This window comes from Protopterus annectens, chromosome 4.part0, assembly GCF_019279795.1.
Source record: "Protopterus annectens isolate FY-2018-M chromosome 4.part0, PAN1.0, whole genome shotgun sequence".
NCBI lineage: Eukaryota > Metazoa > Chordata > Ceratodontiformes > Protopteridae > Protopterus > Protopterus annectens.
The window spans coordinates 538,720,679-538,738,446 of record NC_056733.1 but is presented as its reverse complement, the minus strand read 5'-3'; the positions used below and the strand labels follow the sequence as shown (position 1 = coordinate 538,738,446).

At 45.2% G+C, this 17,768-nt stretch overlaps 1 protein-coding gene across 2 annotated transcripts in view; it reads right to left on the bottom strand.

Annotated features, from left to right (window-relative positions):
- Nucleotides 1-17,768, bottom strand: part of THOC5 (THO complex 5) — a 1,209,707-nt gene that overhangs the window by 882,109 nt on the left and 309,830 nt on the right. The gene's annotated exons all lie outside the window — the stretch shown is intronic.

The window sequence follows — 17,768 nt, the reverse complement described above, 5'->3', positions numbered from 1 at the left end:
CTCTCCATCCAGGGCCTCAAAAAACACTCAATACTAGTGATGGCACCTGACTAGGGCCCAGAAGTGTACTATACTCTCTGTTCCTGAATACCTCCCTGAGGACACATACCAGCATTCTGTCTGCTGACACTGTCCTCTCATGCTGTTCCTAGTGGTTTAAGTCAGGTGTAATCCACTTTCTAGATCCTTTTGCTCTGTCACCACAAGTTATATTCATTGCCATTTTACTCTAGGGTTGTTGGGACCGAAATTTTGACATTTGCACTTGTCTGCTGTGAATCTCAGCTCCCATCATTCTGCCTTCTTTTTCAGCCTGTGTCTGCCCACAGATTTGCACTACACTCCTCAGTCCTATACTGTTGCACTTTTATGCCATCAAGAGATTCCAGTTCTACTCTCACCTCCCTCTTATACCCACTAATTGCAGCTACTTAATCTTACCTGCAAATTCTCATTCTAACCACAGCCATCACTGTCCACAAAAATATTGCTCTGTAACCTCAGGCTTATACACCAACTCTGTTTTTCCTAACAGCTGCCTGTAACAGACCACATCAAAGACCCTGATTAACCATAACAGACCACATCTATTAGTATGTTCCAGTCTAGTTCACCTGTAATTCAGACACCAAGATGGCTTAGATTTCATCAGTGGCTGTTTCTGCCTATGAACCCCTGCTGATTATGTTGAAGACTGCATACATCTAAGAAACTAATAGGGTATATAGCCTCATATATATATATATATATATATATATATATATATATACATATATATATTATATATATATACACACACACACACACACACACATATATAGATAGATATATATACAGATATATATATATATATATATATATATATATATATACTAGGCTAACTACCACTGCAACCTTTCTAAGCCTGGCCAAGTGTCCCAAATGTATCCCATAAATATAAGTGCCTTAGAGGTTATTTTAAGGAGTATATGTAAGCTAAGACGAGATTTACAAGCTGCCTCTGTCCATTGCAGACATGGTTGCTAAACCCAGGGTATATTTCCCACTTCCCCATCCACTGTTCCAGGTTTCTCTTGACTAGAGTTAGGGAAAATTCTGTTTACATGGATGAGAAGCCTGTTCCACTGAACGGGAATTCTTTAAGTCACATACCTGTCCCTCCAACACGTCCTATTTGTCACCAGCAAAGTTTAAATCTTTAGCTAGATTCAATAATTCTGAGGTTATTCATTTAGTGGATATAAAAAGGGCCCATCAGAGTTGGATCCAAGAACACCTTGTATACCAGGCATTGATCACCTCTCAACAATCTGAGATGGTGGGTCCCTTTCAAAAAGGCCTTACATAGTCTGTGGGACATGATGTTAGACCCGTTAAACCTTACATGAAAATTGGAAATAGCAGCCAATTGAACTCTTATGGTGGCAGCAGCTGTGCCATCATAGAACAAAGACGACAAGAACTCTAAGATGGTATGAATAGGTGCCACATAAGGGTCAATGTCATGATGAGAAGCCCAGTGAACAAATTGTTTCCATTTGCTGTTATATAGCTTCCTGGTAGACAGTTTATGAGAGGAAACTATAATATGTTGGACCGCGGTTGACAAATCTTGAGACCTGGCTAATATGGGAATTGGAGCAGCCAAGCTGTAAGTTTTAGGGAGATGAGGGAGGGATGAAGAACTCCCAACGAATGAGTCAGAAGATCTGGCACTGGGTCCAGAATCCATGGTTCTTCCACTCGATACTTCTGTAGGAAGGGGAACCAAATCTGACGAGGCCAAGACGGGGCTAACAAAATCACAGTCCTTCCCAGACTTTTGGCTTTCTGTATAAATTTGGGAATTGGCGGGAAGGCGTATAGGAGGCCCGGGGGCCAATCGTGTACGAGCGCGTCCCTCGGGTTGCTCCCCAGTGGGGGATAAAGGGCAAAGTAGCTGCTGCATTTGGCATTCATCGGAGATGCAAACAGATCACAGCAAGGCTGGCCCCATCTGCGGAAAATCTTGTCTGCCACCTGTTGTTTGAGGGACCACTCGTGAGGCAACAGGATGGCCCTGCTCAGTTTGTCCGCTATCACGTTGGATGACCCCTGGATGTACGTTGCTATTAGAAAGCGTCTGGTGGATACAGCCCATTGCCAAATTCTTAGGGCCTCTCGGCATAAGGGATATGATCTGGTTCCCCCTTGCTTGTTGATGTACCAGACTACTGACATGTTGTCCACCTGAATTGCAATTGTCCCTGGAGGAAGACAGTCGTGAAAGTATTGCAACGCCAGGAACACCGCTCTCAGCTCCAGGACATTTATATGCAAATGTGGTTCCATGCTTGACCAAGTACCTTGGACAGTCTTTCCCTGAAATAGCACCCCCCCACCCTATCAGGGAAGCATCCGTGGTCAATGTGGCTGTGGGCTGGGGAGGAACAAGGGGACGTCAGACTACTAATTGATCGCTGTTCATAGGTTCATACTAGGCTATCTGCCCTAGGGCATTTATAAGCCTAGCCAGAGTGTGTGTGGCTTTCACCACCCCTTAGGATGAGAATACTATACCCATTAGTTTGCTGTGCCTCTGTCCAGCAGTGACACAGAGATGATTCCCAGGGTAAACCTACGATCTCCCATCCACTCGTCAAGATTTCTCTTGAACAGAGTCAGTGAGGGGCTCTGCCTCACATGGACTGGGATTCTGTTCCATAGTGTAGGGAGTCTCTGGGTGATGAATCTGTCCCTCAAGCACATCCTATTTATATCCGTGTTGAGGTTTAAGTCTCTTGCTCTCGTGGCTCTGGTGGATTTGGATTTTTTGAGGTGGAGCATGTCCATTAATTCCGGGTTGGACATGGCCTTGTATGTCAGGCACAGATCACCTCTGCGCAGAAGGTATGCGACTGAATAGAGCTGGAGTTTCTTCAGTCGGGCATCGTATGACATATGTTTGAGCCCCTTTATCCTTTTGGTGAGGAACTTTTGGGGTCTTTCCAGCTGCTGCAGGTGTCAGGTAAGGTACATTCCGAATGGGGCGTTGTACTCAATCATTGGTCTAATAAGTGAAGAGTACAGGGGTACAATGACCTCTCCTGATCTGGATGTGAATCCCTTCATGATCAGGTGGGCAATGTAGAAGGTCTTCCTAACCACTTTGGCAATGTGAGTGTCAAAAGAGAGGTTACTGTCAACTTGGGTCCCCAGGTCCCTGATAACTTCTTCCGTGTTTAATGGATTACCACCTATGTGGTAATTAGGGGTTACCTTGTTTTTCCCAAAGGGTATGACTATACATTTTTTGGCATTTAGCTTAAGGCCATGGCTCTGGCACCAGTTATCCATTTCTATGAGACCTCTCTGGAGGATGTCTGTGTCTGATGGAGTGGCAATTATGGTGCCCAGTTGGCAGTCATCTGCAAACTTTGTCAGCCACAATCCCCCTATGTTTGCCTGCACTTCAGAAAAATAAATACCGAACAAGAGGGGGCCCAGGACTGAGCCCTGTGGGACACCGCTCGTGACCGGCTTAGAGTCTGACATGGCACCAGCAACTCTAACCCTGTGTGTTCTGTCCTTGATCCAGTTTGCAACCCATCTTGTGACATATGGGTTTACATCTAAGCTGGTGAGCTTTTCTATGATGCCCGAGTGGGGTATTGTGTCGAACGCTTTTGCTAGGTCAAGGTAGGCTGTGTGAACTGCCTTACCCTCATCAATGGCCTTAGTGACTGTTTCGAAAAAGTCGACCAAGTTCAAGAGGCAGGATCTGCCCTTGACAAAGTCAAATTGGGTAGGATCCAGTGTCTGTAGGTCCCCAATGTCTTTATTTATGAGTTCCATTATGATCCTCTCCATAGCTTTGCAGACAAGGCTCGTCAAGCTTATGGGGCGGTAATTTCCAGGGTCCGTAGAAGCACCGCCTTTGTGGAGTGGGACCACAGTTGCCGTACGCCATTCTTTGGGTACGTATCCTGTATTAAGGCTAAGATTAAACAGCAGCCTTATGTGTGGGTTTAGTTCCTCATTGAGTTCATGTAGCACACAGCCGGGGACACCGTCCGGTCCCATTGATGCTGTGTTTTTTGCTTTAGAGAGAGCAGCTCTCGCCTGGGCATCTGAGATGTTTGGGAGGCTAGACTCTGGTGGGATAGATATTTCTCCTTTTGTGGGGAGGGAGGGAGAAATTTGCACTGAACCTGTCTGCCAGTATGTTGGCAATGTCTGTGGGTTCAGTGATTTTTTTATCATTTTGGACTAATTCTGAGCATATCTGGGAGTTTCCAGCCAGGTTTCTAACATAGCTAAAGAAGGCCTTATGATGGTCTTTTGTGTCATTAGCGATTTTTCTCTCAAAGTTGGCCTTGGATGATTTTATGAGTGATCATAGTTTTTTGCTAGTATTGATCAGAGATGCCTTCCCTTTTAGGGATTTTGCTCTGTCATGTAGTAGCTTTCTCCTCTTGTTGTAGAGTTTGTTTATGGCTGAGGTCCACCAGACCGGGCACCTGCCACCAATTGAGATCAGATCCTTCTTGCAAAGCTTTGTTAATAGAATCTCGTGTGACATGGGTAGTTGTTGGTAAGACCATTGTGCGAAGAGTAGCCACTGGAGTATCCACATGTGCATGCGCCCTAACGGGACTGCTATCAGCATGGCTGCCATTGTGCCTAATAGCTTCAGTATCTGGGAAGCAGGAGCTTTGTTCTGGGTCAACAGACTGGACAATTGACTTTTTAGAGATACGATTCTTGCATGAGGCAACCTGATCCTTGAATTGATGGTGTCTACCTCTGCTCCTATAAAGGTAATACGCTGTGAGGGCGATAACGCAGATTATTCGAAGTTTAAGGTTATGCCCAACTGGGAACAAAGGTTGATAGTGTAGTCTCTTGCTTGGATTAGTTGAAGCCTGGAGGTGGCGGTGAGGAGTCAATCGTCCAGATATGGAAACACCCGGAATCCTAAACGTCTCAGGTGAGCCGTGACCACTGCCATACATTTGGTGAACACTCTGGGGGCTGTGATGAGACCAAAGGGCAGGGCTCTGAATTGGTAATGACTGGCCCCCAGCCGGAAACACAGGTGATCTCTGGATGATCTGGCCATTTTGATGTGGAAGTAAGCATCCTTGAGATCTATAGAGCACATCCAATCGCCCGTTTCTAGGAACGGAAATATCAAACGAAGCATTACCATCCGGAACCTTTCCTTCTTGACAAAGGTGTTGAGTTTGCTGAGGTCTAATATGGGCCTCCAGTCCCCTGTTTTCTTTGGAACTAAAAAGAACCTTGAGTAAGTTCCGGATCCTATCTGGTCTGCCGGGACTGGCTGGATGAATCTTTTGTCTAGCAGGTTTTGAATTTCTATGGCTGCTAGCTTTCTCAGACTGGGTGGAATGTCTGGAATACTTGTACACATGGGGGAGAGTTTTGTAAAGGGAATGTAGTAACCTCTGGCAATGATGCTTTTTACCCAAGAGTCCAGTGTAATGTTTAGCCAGGCGTTTGGGTATAAAGCCAAGCGACCCCTGACCGCCTCCAGAGAAGGACAGCCGGGCTTCCTTTCAGGATTGGGGGATTGAATCTAATTCTATTTTGCAATGTTCTACTTTGACCAAAAATGGTTTCATTATTTACAACTACACTGATTTAGAAATTGGTGATAGTTATTTTGGTTTATTTAGTAAAGGGATTAAGTTTGTCCCGAATTATAGGTTGGATGTGGCTCAAGTCTTAATGGATTTTAAATTGTTTTGAGAAGACTTGATCTTCAGTTATACTTTCAACAGAAGAATTTTTCCGATTATGATGGAAGTGGTTGTATGACAGTAGTGCCTTTAAAAAGGACGAGCACCTTTGTTCCACCACACAATGGGGCTCTTTTAGTGTTTGATAGTAGAATATGAATTCAGAAGAATTTGTGCAACAAAACATTGTTGGCAAGATAACCTGATTGAAGGGGAAAGATTGGTTTTAAAAGAATTAGGGGGATCAGATAAGGTGAGGTGTATGAAACCAGACAAAGGGGGTGGGATGGTTATGACGTGTAAGACTGACTACTTGGCCGCAATGACAAAGCTTTTGGATGAAGAGGCTGTATACACTAGAGTGTCAATAAACGAGGTTAATAGGGCATACAAAAAGATTGATTTATTTTTATTAGATGCATTGTTTCAGGGTGTTATAAACGAGAAGGAGTATGATTATTTACAGGTCAAGCACCCGAATATGCCCAGCTTTTGTGGGATCCCTAAAGTGCATAAGGGGACTGAAAATTTGTCATTCCGACCCATCGTGTCAGTGAAGGGTTCAAAAACAGAACCCCTTGCGGCCTTTGTAGATGCATTTGCTAGGCCTGCCCTCACAGGAGTGACCCACATTCTTAGGGATTCCTGGCATTGCCTTGAAAGACTGAGGAATGTTAGAAGGGATTGTGAGTCGTTTAGTTTTCTCACGATAGATGTAGTTAATCTTTTTTCAGTAATTCCCCATAGAGAGGGCCTTGAGATGTTCTACGAGAGTTTAAATATCAATGATAAAGTGGACAAGGAAAAGATCAACTTACTTTTTGATTTGATGGAATTGGTTCTTCATAACAATTTCATGAAATTTGAAGGAGAATTCTATCAGCAACTTTCTGGAGTAGCAATAGGTGCCAAATGTGCCCCAGTGTTTGCTAATCTTGTTTTATTGGCCTGGGAGAGGGCCTTTGTGTTTCCTTCTGAGTATTATTCTAAGATTGTGTTGTACAATAGGTTTTTGGACGACCTGTTGATTATTTGGGATGGAAATGAGAGTGAGGCGATTGAATTTGTGAATTTTCTGAATAACACTACCAAGTTTTTGAGATTTACGTATGTGTGGAATCAAGAGAGTGTCAATTATTTGGATATTACTATATCTAAAAATAAAAGTGAGTTGATTAGTACTATTTTTAGGAAGGAGAACTACTCGAATTCGCTGCTCCATTTTGACAGTTGTCACCCCTTTCATCAAAGGAAGGGGGTGGCAAAGGGGCAGATGGTTAGAACATCAAGGCTTGTTAGTGATGAGGGAATTTTTAAATTGGAAATTTACAAATTGATAGGCATGTTATTGGATCGTGGGTACCCCCTGAAGCTTTTGTTAAACATTAAAAAAGATGTGTACAAAAAGAGGCGGACCATTTATGCCCCTATTTTGAATCAAAGGGTTTCTATAGGTGGAATACCCCCTGTTGATTGTAGGGCCAATGATGTTGTTAATCAGGATGGCCCAGTACTGGTTATAAAATATAATGAAAAGTCATCTGAAATGTGTCCTGTGGTTAGATATGCTTGGAAAAAATGTTTGGGACTTGAAACAAAAGCTATTTTAGGTAATGAGCCTTGAATTGTGTTTTCTAAGGGAACTAACTTGAAGAACAGGTTGGAGAGAATTGGTAGAACTTCGAGATCGTGGATGGGCAAATGTGGGGCTTGTAGTATGTGTAGGTTTGTTGCGGAGGGTGCCTATGTTTGTGTGTCAGGTTTCAAGCGTACCTTGGCCTGTCCAGGTTTGTGCAACTGTAACAGTAGGAATCTAGTCTATGTGGCGTCATGTATTTCATGTGACGCCTTCTATGTGGGCATGACGACCCGTAGGTTAAGGGACAGGGTTATGGAGCACAACAGATCTATCAAAAATAAAGATGTTCACAATGCTTTGTATTTGCACTCCATTAAATGTTTGAATTTTAAGAAATTTATACTTTTTATTATTGACAAAGTGTTTACAGGGGAAGGGGGGGAATGTGTGTAATAAGGTTGCATGCTTGGAAGCCGAATGGCAATTTAGGTTGAATGCAACGAGACAACCTGGGCTCAATGATTATATTTCATTGAAGCCAGTTTTAAAGCAAAAATCATACATCATTTAAAATTAAATTTAATTATTTAGATATTATTTATATGAAAAATAATTATAATAATAAATTTTTATAGATGTGATTTTTATAAATGTTATGTTCATGTTTAAAATATGGTGTGATGTTTTTAAGTAGAATTATTTATGGACTATAAAATATATAAAATGTAGATGTTAGTGACCCGTTGGTTAGGTGTAGAGTCAAGTTTATTATTATTATGATTATTTATTCAACAATGTAATTAATTAATTGTGTATTCAATTAAGTAATTGTGAAGTTGATTAGGCTAAGTACTTAAGAACAGTTGATCTATGCTTACGTTGACTCTGATGATGCCATTATTGAATGGTGAAAGCGCTTAGTCTGGATGTTCTGGATGTTCTGTGATTAAAGTGTTTACCTGCAATCGTGGTCCTCATTTGGCGGTGGTCCGATTAGTGTTTGATGTTCCTTGGTGTTTCCCCTTGCTTTGGAGTGTTCATTTTTTGACTTTCCTTTCAGGAACGCTGATAGGGATTACCAGAGAACTGCTCCCTGTCACCCTGGTTTTGCGGACCCCCTCTGCCGTTTGGACGGCATCTTCCATTTTTACCCCCTCCTCTGCCCTAGAGGGGGCATCCGTAGGTGTGTTTTGGAAAGCTCCTTGGGGTTTTTGGAACCACATTTTCCCACTTCGTTGCCCTTTGGGGTATGGTCTAGTTAGAGTGGAAAAATGGACTCCTACAGCAGTGAGAGTCTTTCCTTCCTGTTCACACCTAGTAAGCGTCTCCTTAACATTAGTCCCGAACAAGGCGGAACCATTGAATTGGGTATTGACGAAGGAAGATTTGAAGGCTTCCGCAAAGGAGCAAAGGCACATCCAGGATTGTCTCCTAAGAGCTATCGCTGAGCCTGCCGCCCTACTCGATCCATCAGCAGCATAAGAAATGAGTCGCATGGATGAGTTGACTATAGAATTGAGGGTGTTGAGTTGTGCAGTCACCTTCTCAGAAACTACATCAGCTGTGTTACCCTGTAGAGTATCTCCCAGCACTTTAAGGAGATCTCGTTGAAGGCGGGTAAAATGGGTCAGGTAGTTGAGCGATCTCATGGAAAATGCCTCAGAACTAAATATGCATTTCCCATACCTGTCTATCGTCCTAGAATCCCTGTTAGGAGGATGGACAGAAGAAGAGGTTTTCAACATCTCTTTCTTGGTGGCTGCCGCCACCACCATGGCATCAACCAGGACTCCCTTGGTAAGAAAGGCCTTGTCAGCAGCGGAAGTAATGAATTTGTTGGGCCTCCGAGGGACCGGTTCCACTGAATCAGGGGACTCCCACGCCCTTCGAGCAACCAGATCCATCAGTTCATCGAAGGGCGGGGTAACCCAGGAGCTGGATGGTTGAGACCCAAAGGCCTTCAGGAGTACCGACTCACCCTCAGTAGAGGCAAGGGACTGCCAATCACCCCTCTGTCTTAAGATCTCCAATATGTCTGCAAATGAGACATTCTCTGAGGGGGATTGTGGGGACCCTTCTGATTCCACCAAGTCGGTATCCAATGTCAGGGATTCCTGTGGGGAATCCAAGTGCCTCCTCTTGCACAGTCTCTTCCTAGGTACTTCATCGGTGGGAGCGTCCGGTGAAGTCCCTGTAGAGGAGGGGCCGCCCAATGGGGATACCTGAGGCCCTGGGTCTCGTCGCTAGGTAGGGACCTGTGGGGAAGAGGCAGAACGAGGCCCTTTAAGTGGGAGGGGAAGAAAGACCCGAGGAGGTAGTGGTCTTAGCAGACATGATCTTCCTCATGGCATCGAAGGCACCAGAATCCCGGTCCGAGAAGTGTCGGCTCCGTAGAGGCCAGCAGCCCTCCCCGAGCAGAGACCCCCCCGCTCCAATCCAGAGGACGGAGCCGAAGCCATCTGCGCCGAAACCCCGAGGGGAAGGGTCGGAACCAAAGTATTGGTCCGACTCTCCACCCCGGAGCCAGCGGGGGACTGTCGGCCCTGAGACTCCCCGGTTGGAACAGAGGAGATCAAGGTCGATGGAGCCGAGGGAGGTGGATTAAACCTCGGCTCCGAGGGCTCTACCAACATCGGTTCTGTCTGCCCTGGCTCTGAGAGTTCGATTGGCTTCGGAGGAGGAGGAGGAGGAGGAGAAGAAAGTAGGGCTGGAATTTCAGGCTTTGAAGCCGAGTGGCTCGAAGCGGAAAGCATTTTGGCCAGGGCCGGGTTCTCTAGCAACCTCTTAACCACTTGGTCCAGGTCCACATCAGACAGCCTCGAAGAATGGGTCGAGGGATGGGTCGAAGGTGCCAAAGACGGTACCGACTGAAGAATTGGAGACTGAGGAGTCTCCAATACCGGATCCACAACTGGGCTCCGAGGTAAAGGATCGATACACGGCTCCAAGGGCTGTGGAGCCGATGAAAGAACCACACCAGAGGAGCTCTGAGCCGATGACTTGGGCTCCGAGGACCCCTTGGAAGACTTCGACCCCTCGAAGCCTTGGAAGAAAGGTCGGTCTTGTCCAATGTAGCCTGAAATTTAGGCTTCAGGAGTCCCCTATCCACCATCTTCCTGTGCCTTTTCAAAAGAACCCTGGCGCTAAAGGAGTGGCAGATAGAGCACACTTCCTGCAAATGAACAGAACCCAAACAGTACATGCAGGTGGAGTGGTTGTCTGTAACAGACATTTTTTGACCCCACACACACCTTTTAAATCCAGACTTTTGCTTTTCTGACATATTGTACAATATAAATTCGGATCCCTGAATCTCAATATTAAGCAAAAAAAATAACTACACACCAAGTTATCCAAGTATTTTAACTATTAATTATAGGCTATTAACTACTAACTATGCACTCTACAGGATATATATATATTTCTAAGTTATTTTAAAGTGACACAAGAAAGAAGCGCACACACACACACAAGAGCTGACAGAGCCCTGTCATGCCCAAACAGGTAAGAAAGGCCTAGAAACCTTTAAGAGAAAAACACTTCAAATATTTACTAAATCTACACGAACTAACTAAACACTAATTCTATAGTAAATCCACATCTATTTTAACAATATAAAGATAGAAAGTTTCCTAAATATTCTCTATAAATACAGAAAATGTAGTCACTGGCCCGAGCTTCCTCCGACGAACTGTAGATCTGTTGCAGCGGCAAACTAGATCTGGGGGTTTACAATAGAGCATCATTGGATATACACTAGGTCTCAAGTTTCTCAGAGTTTGAGCTTGAAAAGCGGCCGACTCGGAGCCGGGGGATCAGCTCCGAACCTACGTGTAAGAAAAAAACAGCGAGATAGAACAACTTCACATCATATGTTTTCGAAGTGTAATGAGTTGGTAGACTTTAAAAATTCCCTGCAGAGCACTCTGTCATAAATATTGGGTGAGCAAATTAGTGTCACTAAGGAAATGATTTTTTGAGCTTGGATAAAGGATCTGAATTGCCTAGACATATGTCAGGCTTTGTTAAGTTTAATTTTGGTATCTGCCAAAAAGCAATTACTAGAAAATTGATATCAAAATCTAAATCGACTGAGCTGAAGAGCCCCATTCCAGCAGAGGCCCGTGGAGAAAAGCTCCAACATATTGTACAATTTTCATTATAAATTAGCATTAAACGGCAATGTTAGAGGATTATTACAAGGCATTAAGTAGCAATAAAATGTCATTCAGTGTCAATAATCAGGAATATAGAAAAACTATTTAAAGATGTATAAAAATAAATATGTCGTTAAGATGGATATAGTTTTTGAGGTAAATGGTTACAAAAACCCACTTTTATCATAATGTAGTTGCATGAAGAGAAGACATTTACAACAGAATGTTTCTCTGAGGCAATTTGCTTAAAAGATTTTAGAAGACAGTAGAAAAAGTATTCAAGGAAGATTAGAAAGAGCTGGTGAGAAGAGTGAGTTAAGGGCAGAAAGGAGATTAAGGTATGGGAAAGTAGGGGATGTTTAAGGAGGGAGGGAAAGTGCAGTGACAGGACCAGTGACATTTAAAGTGCTCTTTGGTGGCTGTCTTAAAATTGTTTTGGATGTGTAAGGGTCCTGATTTCTAGTGGGAGCCTATTCCAGGCAATAGTGGGGTGAGATAGCTGTACATGTTGCATCCAAATTTAGACTTTGGTTTGTAGATTTACAGTAGGTCTTGGTTAGAGCTTCGGAGAGGTCTGGAGGGAGAATAATGGGAGATGAGAGGGGATAGTGCTGGGCTAAGGCTGGTATAGGATAGAATGGATGATCTGGCGCTGAGAGAGAAGAAGCTGGTGGGGTAATTCAAGCCAGTTTAGGTGTTTTAGAGACAGAGAGAGAGAGAGAGAGAGAGATGGGATTTGTAGATTTGTTGGGGAGCAAATCTAGCTACCTTGTTAAATAACATTAATTGGCTTGACCTTACATCTACCTCCCCTAAATTTACCATAAATCTTTTTGGATACAAAAAATTGATACAAACTCCAACTTACTCTAACAAAAACCCAAATTCCATATTATACTGGATCTTGGTATCTGATCCCACTAACCTTACCTAGCCTGGCACTCTATCAAATCCCCTCAGTGACCATATCCCTGTCTTTACCAAACATCAGACACAAAATCCTCCAAAACAGCAAACTACAAAAAATAGAAGTTATGTTCTTACCATAACGTTCCATGTTAGTTGTCTTCTTCTCGCCTTCTTTCTTGCTGGATGGGTTCGGAGCCGACCTCGGCTCTGCCACTCTAAAAGCTCGAGAGTTGGTTCCACCGGCTCGAGGCTCCCCTTATATCCCACAATGCTAGGCGGTATTACCTCAGATCTCGTTTGTAAGCTAGGCCCAGCCAATAATAAATCCAGAACTACTGGAAAAAGGAAACACCACCTCTATAAAAGGAGAGGAAGAAGGTGACCTGAAACCTGATGAAGGGATATATGCAAAGTATAGCATAAACATATACAATAGAGGTGGAAGAAAGAGAGGTCACAATCAAACTCCTCTAGGTTTGTCCAGGCTAGGGGGAAGGAGGGTGGGGCCCTTGAGAAAAGCGAGAAGAAGACAACTAACATGGAACATTATGGTAAGAACATAACTTCTATATGTTAAGTTGTCTATCTCGCCTTCATTCTTGCTGGATGGGACCGTCCCTAGCACCTTGTCCCGGTGGCCTATCGAACAGACTCTTGAGAACAGTGGAACCAAAATTAGCTCTATGTCTAGAAGCTAGATCCAACTTATAATGAGAAATAAAAGTGTGAGGAGTAGCCCATGTAGCTGCTATGAAATGGTATCAATAGGCAGCCTGTCTTGGAAAGCTATAGAAGTAGCCAAAGCTCTAGTCGAATGGGCCTTTGGTTTGTTAGGCAACTTTTGGTGTCTAATTTCATATACAAAGGAAATCAGGGATGTTAGCCATCTGGAAAGTGATACCTTCGAAACTGAAAGGCCCTTTCTGCCTTCTGCATAAGAGACAAACAACTGGTCAGTTTTTCTGATCTGTTTGGTCCTATCCAAATAATACCTTAATTGACGATGAACATCTAGCCAGACCTGTTAGAAAAGTTAGGAAAAAACACAGGGAGGTCAATGTTTTGATTTAGATTTGCCGCAGAGGCTACTTTAGGTAAAAAGGATGGATTGGTCCGTAAGGATACCCTATCCTTATGAAACAAAAGATACGGTGGTCGACTGCTGAGTGCATGAAGCTCTGAGACCCTTCTAGCTGAAGTAATGGCTACCAGAAAGAGAGTCTTCCAGGATAGCAATTTCATTGAACAGGAAGCTGCAGGTTCAAAAGGGTGAAGAATTAAAGATGTGAGAACTAAATTAAGGTCCCAAGAGGGAGGAGGATTTCTTATAGGAGGTCTAAGAAGAAAAACTCCCTTCAAGAAAGCTTTGCAAAGCTTGTGAGACATGATGGCAGAATCTGAGATGCCCACATGAAAGTTAGATATGGCTGCCAATTGAACTTTAAGAGTACAAGGAGATGAACCTGCATGGAAAAGTTCAGCTAGAAAATCAAGGACTATTTGGATGGGAGCAGTGAAAGGATCCATGTCCCTTCCTTGAGCCCAATAGGAAACGTTTCCACTTACTAAGATAAATCTTCCGAGTGGAAGATTTATGGGAAGCTATCAAAATATCTCGAACAGAGTGAGATATTTGAGGAAGCCTGGCTAAGGTTGGAACTGGAGGAACTAAGCAGTGAGGTTCAGAGAGGGGAGGGAGCGATGTAACTGACCCGACTGATGGATCAAAAGATCTGGAACTAGGTCCAGATGCCAGGGTTGCTCCAACAGAAATTGATGTAGAAAGGGGAACCAAACCTGTCGAGGCCAGTAAGGAGCAATGAGGATCAATGAGGCCTTCTGAGCGATAGCTTTCTGTATCACTTGAGAGATTAGTGGGAAGGGAGGGAATGCATACAGAAGTCCCCGGGGCCAAACTTGGACTAGAGCGTCTCTGCTGGGCTGGCCTGGTAAGGGGAATAGGGTGAAATAATCTTTGCACTTGCTGTTTTGGGGAGTAGCAAAAAGGTCGCAGCAAGGCTGACCCCACTTGAGAAACATTTTCTCCAAGATAGAATCTTTCAGAGACCACTCGTGAGGCATGAGGATAGCTCTGCTCAACTTGTCCGCGATAAGATTGGACTTCCCGGGGATGTGCGTTGCTATCAGAAACCGCTGAGAAGAAATCGCCCATTGCCACAGTCTGAGTGCTTCTCGACATAGGGGGTAGGACCTGGTTTCGCCTTGTTTGTTGATATACCACACTACAGACATGTTGTCCGTCTGAATTGCTATCGTTCCCAAGGGAAGAGAGTCTTGAAGGGCTTGCAACGCTAGAAGCACTGCTCTCATCTCTAGAACATTTATATGCAAGTGGCGTTACTGGTTGCCATATGCCCTGGACTGTTCTGCCCTGATAATGCCCCCCACCCGATCAGGGGCGTCCGTTGTCAGAGTAGCAACCGGAGGGGGAAGGACAAAGGGTCTTCCTAGGAAGAGCTGGGGGGAAGAAATCCACCAAAGAAGATGATTCTTGCATGCTTGTGTAATCACAATGGTGTGGGACATCGGAAGTTGTTGGTATGACCATTGTGTGAAGAGCATCCATTGAAGGATTCTCATGTGAAATCTGGCTAATAGAAGTAGAGGGATAGCAGCCGCCATAATCCCCAGTACTTTTAAAACTAATCTGACTTTGACTCTGTTGCTGTGGAAGAGAAGGGGGACCAGTTTGTGTATGTCTGCTATTCTTTGGTCTGTGAGTCTCTTGAACATGTTGACTGTGTCTAGATTTGCGCCTATGAAGGTAATAGCACGACAAGTTGACAAAACAGACTTTTCGCAATTTATTGAGATACCTAACTTTTGAAAAATGCGAAAGGTGTAGTCTCTGGCAAGTAGAAGAAGATGCTTGGTAGGAGCTGCGAGGAGCCAGTCGTCTAAGTATGGAAACACCTGGAATCCTTGACGTCTTAGGTGAGAAGCTACCACTGCCATGCATTTGGTAAACACCCGGGGGGCAGTGGTGAGTCCAAAGGGCAGGGCTCTGAATTGAAAGTGACTGGTTCCCAGCCTGAAGCGGAGGAATCTCCTGGAGCGTCTGTTCATTTTTATATGATAGTACGCATCCTGGAGGTCTATAGAGCACATCCAGTTTTCCTTTCCCAATAGGGGTAGGATGGATTGTAGCGTGCCCATCCAAAATCTTGTTTTCTTGACAGACTTGTTCAAGATACTGAGATCCAAAATGGGTCTCCAGTCCCGTTTTCTTTGGAACCAAAAAGAACTTGGAGTAGATTCCGGATCCTTGCTGGTCTGCTGGCACTGGCTGAATGGCTCTTTTTGCAAGCAACTTTGATATTTCCAACGCTGCTTGATCCCTCTGAGCGGGTGGAACATCTGGAAGGGATTTTTGATTGATTTGGAATGCGAAGAAACGGAATGGAATAGCCTTCGGAAATGATGGACTGTACCCACTTGTCTTGAGTTAGGGATCGCCAGGCTTCTGGGTACAGTGATAATCTTCCCCCGACTGCCTCCGAAGGTGGACAGTCGGGCAACTCCTCAGGGATGCTGGAAGGGCTTATCGGAGAAGGTTTCTCGATTGCCCTGGTTCTGCGGACCCCCCCTGCCTCTAGGGCGACGTCTACCATTATTGTTCCCCCCTCTGCCTCTAAAGGGGAACCGACTCTGTGCGTCAGGCAAAGTCCCTTGAGATTGTTTGCGGAACCACATCTTTCCACTTTTCTGGCCTTTGGGGTAAAGTCTAGAAGGAGTAGAAAAACGGACTCCGACGGTAGAAAGAGTTTTGCCATCTGTCTCGCACCTTGTCAAGGTTTCTTTCACTTGAGGACCAAAAGGGATGATCCATCAAACGGGAATTAGTGAAAGACGTTTTAAAGGGTCCATAAAATTGCATAGCCGCATCCAGGCATGCCGTAAGGCCACACCTGTCCCCGGCTCTGCTCGCTCCATCAGCCGCATATGAAAGGAGGCATGGAGGAGTTAGCTATAGAGTTTAGGGTAGCCAGCTGAGCGCTCATCTTGTCCTGAAAACCCGCAGCTGTAGGGTCCTTCAACATCTCACTCGCTTCCTTGATCAAGTCTCTTTAAAGACGAGTGAAATGGCATAGGTAGTTCAGCGACGCATAGCAAAGGTCGCTGACGAAAACATCCGCTTCCGCACCTGTCCATAGACCTAGATTCCTTGTTAGGAGGATGGACAGGCACCGAAGGATCAGCTAGCTCCTTCTTTGGCAGCAGCTACCACCATAGCATCCACAGAAACTCCCTTAGTCAGAAATTGTTTATCTGCTGGTGCTGTGATAAACTTTGAAGGTCTCCTGGGGGTGGGGTCCACTGAGTCAGGAGCCGTCCAAGCCTTTTTTGCTACCACCTGCATGAGGGGGTCAAAGGGGGGGGGACACCCAGGAGGTGGAAGGGCGAGAGCCAAACGCCTCAAGATACACAGATTCATCCTCCGAAGGGTTAAGGGCTGGCCAATTTCCCCTCTGTTTCAGGATCTCTAGAATTTCTGCAAAAGAGACATCTTCAGAAGGGGAACGGGGGGAACCCTCGGAATCCTCTAAATCTGTGTCGGAGGTGACAGACTCAGGTGAGTCTATGTGCTTCCTCTTACACTTTCTCTTCCTAGGGGCTCCCTGCCAATTCAGGAGAGGCCTCGAAGAGGATGAGATCCCACAGGGGATTCTTGAGGAGCTGGCTCTCTGCGGTCTGGGATGAGGGAGTGAGCAGACATAACCTGAGGCAATCAAGAGGAGGGACGGACGGAACCGACTGTGGAGTTGAACCGGGTGCCAACACACTCCGCATGACCTCGAAGGCACCCCTGTCAGGCAGAGCCAAAGGGCCCGCTCAAAGCTGAGAACCTCCTCGGCACCGACAGCGATGGCTCGAGGCCGATGTCGGAGCCGAACTCACCAGCGCCCGGCGAGAGGGAGAGCGGGGTCGGACAAGGGTCCGATGCCACTCACCCCTCGGAGCCGGCGAGGAAGTCCAGCCGAGATTCCTCCAAGGAAGAAATCGAGCCGACGACGGAACCGAAGACAATTGTATCGGTTCCGGCTTACCACAGTCTCGGTTCCGATCCCGGCCCGAGCTCAAAGGAGTCGGAGGAGGAACATTTTGAGGGATAGGGTTAAGCATCGACTGATGAGTCGGGCTCTGAAGCATTTGGGCCAGTGCCTCGGACTTAAGAAGTCGACTCACTACCCTCTGAAGGTCATGATCCGAAAGCCTTGATGATCTAGAGGAGTGAGATCGATGGCTCCGTTCAGACAGCAAGGGAGATGCTGGAGCCGAATGAACGGAGCCAAGGGACGGTGACCTGGACCTCTTTCTAGATGTTGGTTCCGATGGTCTTATCGGAGCCGACCCAGAAAT